Source organism: Gracilinanus agilis, chromosome X, assembly GCF_016433145.1.
Source record: "Gracilinanus agilis isolate LMUSP501 chromosome X, AgileGrace, whole genome shotgun sequence".
Lineage (NCBI taxonomy): Eukaryota > Metazoa > Chordata > Mammalia > Didelphimorphia > Didelphidae > Gracilinanus > Gracilinanus agilis.
The window spans coordinates 1,916,583-1,925,500 of record NC_058136.1 but is presented as its reverse complement, the minus strand read 5'-3'; positions in this window follow the sequence as shown (position 1 = coordinate 1,925,500).

Below are 8,918 nucleotides of genomic sequence, written 5' to 3'. Positions count from 1 at the left end.
GGGGGGGGGGGGGGGGGGGGGGGGCCTTCATAGGCAGCTTGAAGTTGCAGTTTCAGCACTAGAACTTGAAAATCTTCGCCAAAACTGCTTAAGTATGTGAGTATAATGAAATACTACTGTGTTGTAAGAGATGGTTTCAGAAAATCCTGGGAAGATGTGTATGAACAGATGCATTATAAACAAACAAAAAAAAAACTGATCAATAAAAAGACGAATCATTATTCTAGAGGACTGATCATAAAGAGTGCTACTGGGGCTATGGTTACTCCGTGGATAGAGAATCAGCCTTGGAGATGATGGGAGATCCTGACAATTTCATATCTGGCTTCAGATTCTTCCTAGTTTCCACTTGTAATCCTGGGTGAATTATTAAACCCCAACTGCCTAGCCCTTCCTTTCTTCTGTCTTGGAACCAATACATAGTATTGATTCTAAGACAGAAGGCATGAATTTTTTTTTTTTAATGCTACTCACTTCCTGAAGATGGTGAATGGACTTGAAATGCAGAATAAGACATATTTCTGGCTATAGCTAATGTAGAAATTTGTTTTACTTGACTATTCATATTTATTTAAAAAATATTTTTTCTCAATAGGAGAGGTAAACAAGATAGAAAATACTGGTAAGTTGGGCAAAAAAAATAATATATATGTAAGCTCCTTGCTTTTTCTTTGTGTCCCAAACACTTAACATGCTTGCCACATAGTAAACACCTAATAAATAGTTGTTTGTTTATTCATACACTTTAACCATTTACTTCTAGAAGCAATAGCTCTTTTATCTTGGATATCAGACCTTTATGAGGAAAACTGGGTAGAAAGATCTATTCCCACTTATTTTCCTTCTAATTTTAACTGCAATGATTTTATGCAAAACTTTTTCAATTTTACATAAACATTATATTATATACATATATATATATTACATACATAATGAACAGTTGTTAAATTTCCTTTTATTATTTTTTTTGTGATCACCCTTGTTTAGTCAAGAATTTTCTGTCCCTCATATATAATTGTGAAAATTCTGCTAATTTATATATGGCCTTTTATATTAGTTCATGCAGTCATCTGTAGTTTATTGTGATATGTAGTATGAGATATTAGTCTAAAGCTCATTTATACTAGTCTTCTTTCTAGTTTTTCCAAAAAATTTGGTCAAATACTGAATCCTTATCCAAGCAACTAGTCCTACTGGATTTATCAAACATTATGCTTCTCTGTTTGAATGAATGCCTCTTGGTCTCAGGTCTGATTATGTTCCAATGATCTACTTTTCTATTTTTAAATGAAAACCAAATTAATTCCCATGATTACTACATTGTAGTATAGTGCTAGCCTCTCCTCAAACTTTTTTCATTGTTTTCCTTGAGATTCTTTTACTTTTGTTCTTCCAGGAGAATTTTGTTATTTAAATATGACCTTAAATCTAATTAGCTTGGGAATGTTAGTATGTTTACATAAGCACACCCCAGATGGGAAGTTAATATCTCTAATTACTGAAGTCTTCTTATATTTCTATAGTGCTTTGCACTAATAGTAATATGATTTCTCTGTAACCATGCTGTACTATTTTAAACATGCCATAATTATTTTAAAAGGAAATTATTTTTATTTCATATATACTTATATTTCTTCCCTTTGAGTCTTGTTGGTAATACAAAAACTGAAGATTTTGGTGGGTTTATTTTGTATCCTGCTATTTTATTGAAATAACTTTTTTGTTCCTATCTGATTTTAGTGTTGCTGTATTAATTTAAAAAGAATATAATAAACATTTTGTTTTTTAAACTCTTGTCTTCTGTCTTAGAATCAATATTGCATATTGGTTTCACAGCAGAGGAGTGGTACAGGATAAGCAATGGGGGTTAAGTGACTTACCCAGGATCATAAAGCTAGGAAGTATCTGAGGCCGTATTTGATCCCAGGACCTCCCATTTCTAGGGCTGATTCTCAATCCACTGAGCCACCTAGCTGCTCCCCAATCAAGGTTTTTTTAAAGTCAATATGCTGCCTGCAAGAAACCTTCTGTTTGGTTTAGAAGTCATTTCTGTTTAAGTCTGATACCATTGCTATAAACTTCTTTAAACCATTAATTGCAAAAACCTATTTTCTTCATTGACTATACTCATTACTTCAGTTTCTTTTTCTTATTTTGTTGCTATAGATAATATTTACAAACTGTATCTATTTTGTTGACAATGTACATTCTTCCTTTATCTCTGACCTTAATAGAATGGCCTCTACAATTTCTCCTCCATAAATAAACTGGGTCTTGGTTTAAGATACTGTTTACATAATAAGGAAAGGCACATTTATTTTTAAGCTTTCCAGAGTTTTTTTTTAATACAAATAAGTTACCATTACTAAATCATTAAGCTACAAACTACATATAAGGATTATGAGATTTTTATTCTCTATTGTGCTGAAAGGAATAATGAACTGGAGGAATTCCATGTGAACTAGAAAGACCTCCAAGAAATAATGCAGAGTGAAAGGAGCAGAACGAGAATGTTGTACAGAGACTGATACATTGTGGCACAATCTTAATGTAATAAACTTCTTTACTAGCAGCAATTCAATGCTACAGGACAATTCTGGGTGACTTATGAGAAAGAATGCTATCCATATCCAGAGAAAGAACTGTGGAAACGAAATGCAGAAGAAAAACATATGATTGATCATGTAGTTCTATAGGGATATGAATAGGGTTTGGGCATTAAAAGATCACTCTACTACAAATATGAATAACATGGAAATAGGTTTTGAACAATAATACATGTACAACCCAGTGGAACTGCTTGTCGGATTCGGGAAAGGGGAGGAAAAAGAAGAGGGAAGGGAGATCATGAATCATGTAACCATGGAAAAATATTCTAAATTTTTTAGAAAAAGAGATTTTATTCTCATAGACTATCAGAAATCAGTCCTTTTTTTTTCAGTCTAAAAGGTATTATTAATTGGCATTTTCAGTCAGCCAATGAAAAGAATTCCAAGGAGCTGGGAAAAAATTGGGAGGGAATAACAGAAATTCATGGTTTAATATACAATTCTTTATGTTCCTTATATATTAAAATATTATTCTGTTGATTATTAAATTAATAACAAAAATTAAAAATCTTTTAAGGAACCAGGTGGAGGGAGAGAGATAGTCCACCTTTGGATGACTAAGTATGTCGGCAATGGGAGAAGAATGACACACTAGAAAGCAGTGTCTAAAAAGAAATGTCTCCACCAAAAGCTGGGTCTTCATATTGTTCTTTCTCTCAAAAGTCCTAATTATACTTATTCACAATTCAAACTAGAAATCCTTGCTGCCAACTATTTAAATCTGAGGACTTAAAAAAAAAAAGATATTTAGACACAATGGAGAGACAAAATCATTTCTAGATACATAAAAGGTTCTTTTAATATACTGATTTCCAAATATAACAACTCACTGATTCCCCTACACCTACTGTTTCTTGCAACAACAACAACAACAACAAAAAAAAAAAAAAACAACAGGCTGATTAAAAAAACTAGAACAAAAAAGTTATGCTAATTTCCTCTCACCTTTAATCTATGTGCTTACTGACCCTTACTGATGACCAGAAGAGTAACTACTGAATTTGAGGAGGATCATCTGATGCCAGTGAAATATTTCTGTTCTACCACTGAGTCGTATCATATGGAATTATTGCCACCCCATTCCTCTGCCTGAAATAGAGAAATTAAGTTTCCTGTCCCTATAAAATATGAATGGATGAAGCTACTGCTCCCTCAAGGGGTACATAGAAGGTATTGCTCCTCCAGTCAGATAACAGAATTTCAAAGTTTGTGGGAATCATAAACATCTTGGGTATCACAATCAAACTTTTCAATCTAGAAGAGGCTTGAGAAATCATCTAATCAAAACTCTTATTTACAGAGGAAAATGAGGTTAAGAGGGATGAAGTAGTTAGTATGAGTCAGTACTAAAACTTAAGTCTTCTCATCCTTAATCCAATGTTCTCTTGTTGTAGACATTGTGGGTCTACAAGTCTCTCTACTATTCTCTACCCACCTCTATTCCCCACTGTAATCATTCATATATCCATTCAACAAACATGAAGGTTCTACCATGTGCTAAGCACTGTGGTAGGCATTGGGTCTTATATTCTTTTGGAGGAAAATTAAGTACAAAACATACAAATTACATGAGCTTCTAAGGAGAATATAGCAGCAAATAGGGATATCAAAACATAACTTGTATAGAACATGGAACTTGATCTAAGTTTTGGAAAGAGTTCATCCCCAGGATAGAGAACAACAGTTTAGAAGGGAGATGAAACTAGTTAGAACATGGAGTCCATGACAGGTCAAATGCATTTAATGTAGAAAGATAGTTGGGACAGGTCTGCTAAGCAGTGATGTTAAAAAAATAGAAATGGAGCACTAATCTGTGTACATAAGGATCCTTGTGGTTTACACAATGATTTTGTTTTTAAATGTTTATTTTGTTAAATATTTCATAATTATAATTTAATTTGGGTATAGGCTCACAGGGAGCATGAGAATGTATAGGCACCTCTGCTATAAAGAACTTTCAGGGCAAACTATATTTTATTCTAGAGACAGCAGGTGGCCAGTGGAGTTTCTTGAGCAGATGAGTGATATGATCAGAGTTTAGAAAAATATTCCTTTGTACTTTAGAAATATCACTTTTGGGCAGCTGTGTGGAAAACATACTGGAGAGGTGACACAGGAGAGAATTATTGTAATCATTGTAGGCCTAGCAGGAAATGGCAGGATTAGATGAGAGTTGTGGTAACAACAGAATTAAAAAGACTTACCAATTGATTAGGTATGGCAAGCGAGAAAGAAAAAAAGTCAAGAATAAATAAGGTTGCAAACCCAAGGTACTGGAAGGATACTGATATCTTCAACAGAAATAGGAAAAATAGGAAAGGGGTTGGGGGTTGCTGTTGGGAGGGTTGGGCGGAGTAGAGATAATAAATTACACTGAAGATACACTGTTTTGAAATGTCTAGCCGTGAATGTTCTGTTGCCAACTTCAGAGTGGATTAGAAGCTGGAAATAAGAATCCACTACACTCCTGGGTCAATTGAACCACACAGTTGCTGCCTGCTTCTGAACTTCTATGCAGAATATACAGTTGATTAAGATTACTCCTCACCCTTAGGCACATGTATCTTTTTGGAAACTAGGTTGTGAACAACAGAGCTGCCAGATGTTACCTGGTCCTAGCCTCTTTTATGCTAGATCTGGCAACTCTTCTTAACCTAGTACACACACTCCCTAAGCTGAAATGCTTCAAGTGGCACACATCTCCCTAGACACCTTGTCCCAAGCATCTACAGACTTCTTGTCTTCCTATCCTGACATGAGCTGGAAAATGACTCCTTTGTGACTTTTGCCTTGTATTTCACTACAAGGATTTAGTTTTGTTTTTTAGATGTTGGGTGAGGAAGAGGGCACTTGCTATACCTTCTTTCTCTTATTTTGCCCTAACCCCTCTCTCCTTACCCAACTATTACAATGAACTCCTTTCTCTGCACCATAAATCTCTTCCCCATTTCAGTTCACCTGCAGAGACGTCAAACTGATTTTCCTTAGGCACAGATCTGTCAAACTAATATATCTCAAACATTTTATCTCAAGTCTCCAATTCTTTGCACCGGCTATCTTCTTCCATGCCTAGTAATGGCAGAATTCTTTTCTTCCTTCAATATATAGCTCAAAACCCATATTCTATTCTCCTAATCTAATCTCTTTGTCAAATAGTACATATTTGTACTGTTTTGCAATTATTTAGTATCTTTTTCTGTATGTAGTTATATGTGTACATATTGTGTATGTCCTTATGAAATATACTCTCCATTTATATGATTTAGGGATTATAAAATCCTTTCAAACAAAGACGGTTTTGTATCGCAGAGGCATTTAGCACAATGTAGACTCATATATTCATGAAATGAATAGTTTGAAAATATAGTAGCCTACCTTAGAGACATTCAGATAACTGAAAATGATACACATTTGGATGAGCTCTCCAAAGGAAAGTCTGTAGAGAGAAAACTGGCAGACCCAAAATTGAACCTTAAAGAACATAAACTTATGAGAGCAGGTAAAGGTAGAACTGGCAAAAAAGGGGAGAAAAGGAGTTATAAGGGAAGTGAAAGAGAAAGACTAATAATGTCAGAAATTACTGCTATATTTTTTAAAGTACATACAAATACAAGTGTCTGTTTTTGTGTATGTGTGTATATTTATTTCTTAAAAGAAAAAGTGAATAATTGAGAGAGTAAGCAGCATTATCAAATGATTCAAGAGTTATTTTTGTGAAAAAGCAACAGTATTTTTTTATATCTGCGATAAGTTTCCTTTAAATCCTACTGCTACTACAAAGGTACATATGTGAAGGTAGCTTTTATGGCACTGTGCAGATGAAGTCTGTGCTCCTTTTTGATCCCATTTCCTATAATCAGGCATAAACAATAATCACAGTTCCATAACATGTATTAATAAATGACAGGTTACCATAGTCTAAAGCTTTTGGGTATGAATTAATATTATAGAAAATATATTTTAAACATATTACTGCAGAATCAAAAATTAATATTGATTATATATTTTAAGTATGAGATATTTTTAAAAAGGAAATTCAAATATTCTATTAGAAAAATAAAATGCAATAGTAAAATAAAAATTCAGGAATTCAATGTGTTCTCAAAAATGGTGTCCACTTTTCTATGGACTATCATGTCCAATGCTTATAATAAGATACAGTCAATCAGTTTCAATAGAAGGTGCTCTCTTTACATGTGAGCTCACATGTAAAGCTCCTGTAGAGGGGGATGTCCAAAAAGCATTTCATATGGGGAGATGTGTAAATCTCCTCTAGGCCTACTTCTAAGATAAAATAGAGCCAGAGGGAGAATTTCAGACCATTTTAAATGTGTCTCAGTGCATAATTTGCCACTTGGCCTGAGCTCTGGGGGTGATATAGCACATGGAATTTGGGAGTTATCCCCAAACAAGAATATATTTCAGACAAAACTGAATCAGTAAAATGACTTCCCCTGTCTGAATCAATACATGCAGGCAGGCCAAAATGAGGAGTAATTTCTTTTAAAAGCACCTTGGCAACAAAAGCTGCTGTGGCTCTGGCAGTGGGAAATGCTTCTGGCCATCTGGTCAGTTAATCCACTATGACTAAACAAAATTTTTATTTTCCAGCCTTTGGCATTGTTATGAAATCAATTTGCAGGTGCTCAAAAGGTGTGTAAGGCAGAGGACGTCCACCAAAAGCTTTGCCACGAAAGGTAAATTTACTATTACTATATTTAGTAAGGTTATTTCATACCTTGTAATTCTCTGATCAGAAAATGCCTGTGTTCTATGTCTTAGAAACAATGCTTCTACTTCATGTGGGCACATAATTGTTAATGGGCATCCCAATATTAGATCAACAGTTTTTGTTGCTAATAGAGCTGTGGCAGCTATGCCTCTAAGACATGGCAGTGCTCCTGCAGCTACTGGGTCCAGCTAGGCTGAATAATAAGCAATTGGACGCTGACAAGGTCCCAAAGTTTGAGTTAAAACACCTGAAGCTACCCCCTCTTCGCTCATGTACATATAAAGTAAATGGTTTGTTATAATCTGGGATGCCTAGAGCAGGGGCAGACAGGATAACCTATTTTAGATTTGACAGAGCTAACTGGTGTTCTGACTCTAAGTGGTTCAGGGACTGAATTTCTTGTTAGTGCTATAAGGGGTTAGTAATTTCCCCCATAGCAAGGGATCCATTGTCTACTTGCTACTTATCCTAACAGAATATATATAAAGAACTTCTTCTCAAGCAGTAGAGAAAGATTCTCTGCAACTTATCAAGCAAAAAGCAATATATAAGTATCATTTACAATAGCAAGCATCTCCATATTGGGCTGCTGTATGACAGGACTTTAGAGATCATCTTGTCTAATCTCCTCATTTTACTCCCATACTCTGTCTCCATCTGTTGAAATCCTACTTTTAAGACCTAACTCAAATGCAATCTCCTCCATGATGCTTTTCCTGATCCCTCTAATCAATGAGAATCTCAATATGCCTTAGAGAGGCATATGTTCTTCACCTTTCCAAAGTTTTATAGTTATTAGTGTATGTGTCAAACTCCACGAGATTGTAAGCTTTATAATGACAAAAAAAATTTTAACTTTCTTTCTAGCACAAGTGTAAAGCTCAGTATTCTGTACACAGTAGGCAATGAATCATATTTGAAGCTTCAAAGAAAATTAAAGCCCTAAGAAACTAAAGGATTTGTCCATGGTCACAAAGCTGGAACCACACCTGGACTCAGTCCACCAAGCTGACAGAATTAGGAAAACAATTTGATTTAGGTTATGTTAAGTGTTTAGTGTTTGTGTTTAGTGTTTAGCTGCTCCATAATTTGTTATATGCCTATGCTAAATAAATCTGGTGCCACATAGTGATCATAAATATATCAGTGAAAAAATATCTGCGGCAATAAGTAATAGTACTCCCTATCGAAAACATTTTTAAAAGAAAAAAGGAAAAAAAAAAACAAGAAAATTTTAGGATAACAGGAAAAAATTCAATTTTTCTTATCTCATTTTTTGACTAGTTGCCTACATAGGATCAGATCTGAATGTCATTAATGAATGAGTTCAAATGATTTAACAGGGCTTCAGTATCAATGTTTATATTTCTTTATCATTTTTGGTAAGATGTATGTGAAGGGTAGAGGAAAGAGACTTCTAGTTGCTTCCTTTTCAATTCAGTCCAACAATTTATTAAGAATCTACCATGAGGGGCAGCTGGGTAGCTCAGTGGATTGAGAGTCAGGCCTAGAGACAGGAGGTCCTAGGTTCAAATATGCATCAGATACTTCCCAGCTGTGTGACCCTAAGCAAGTCA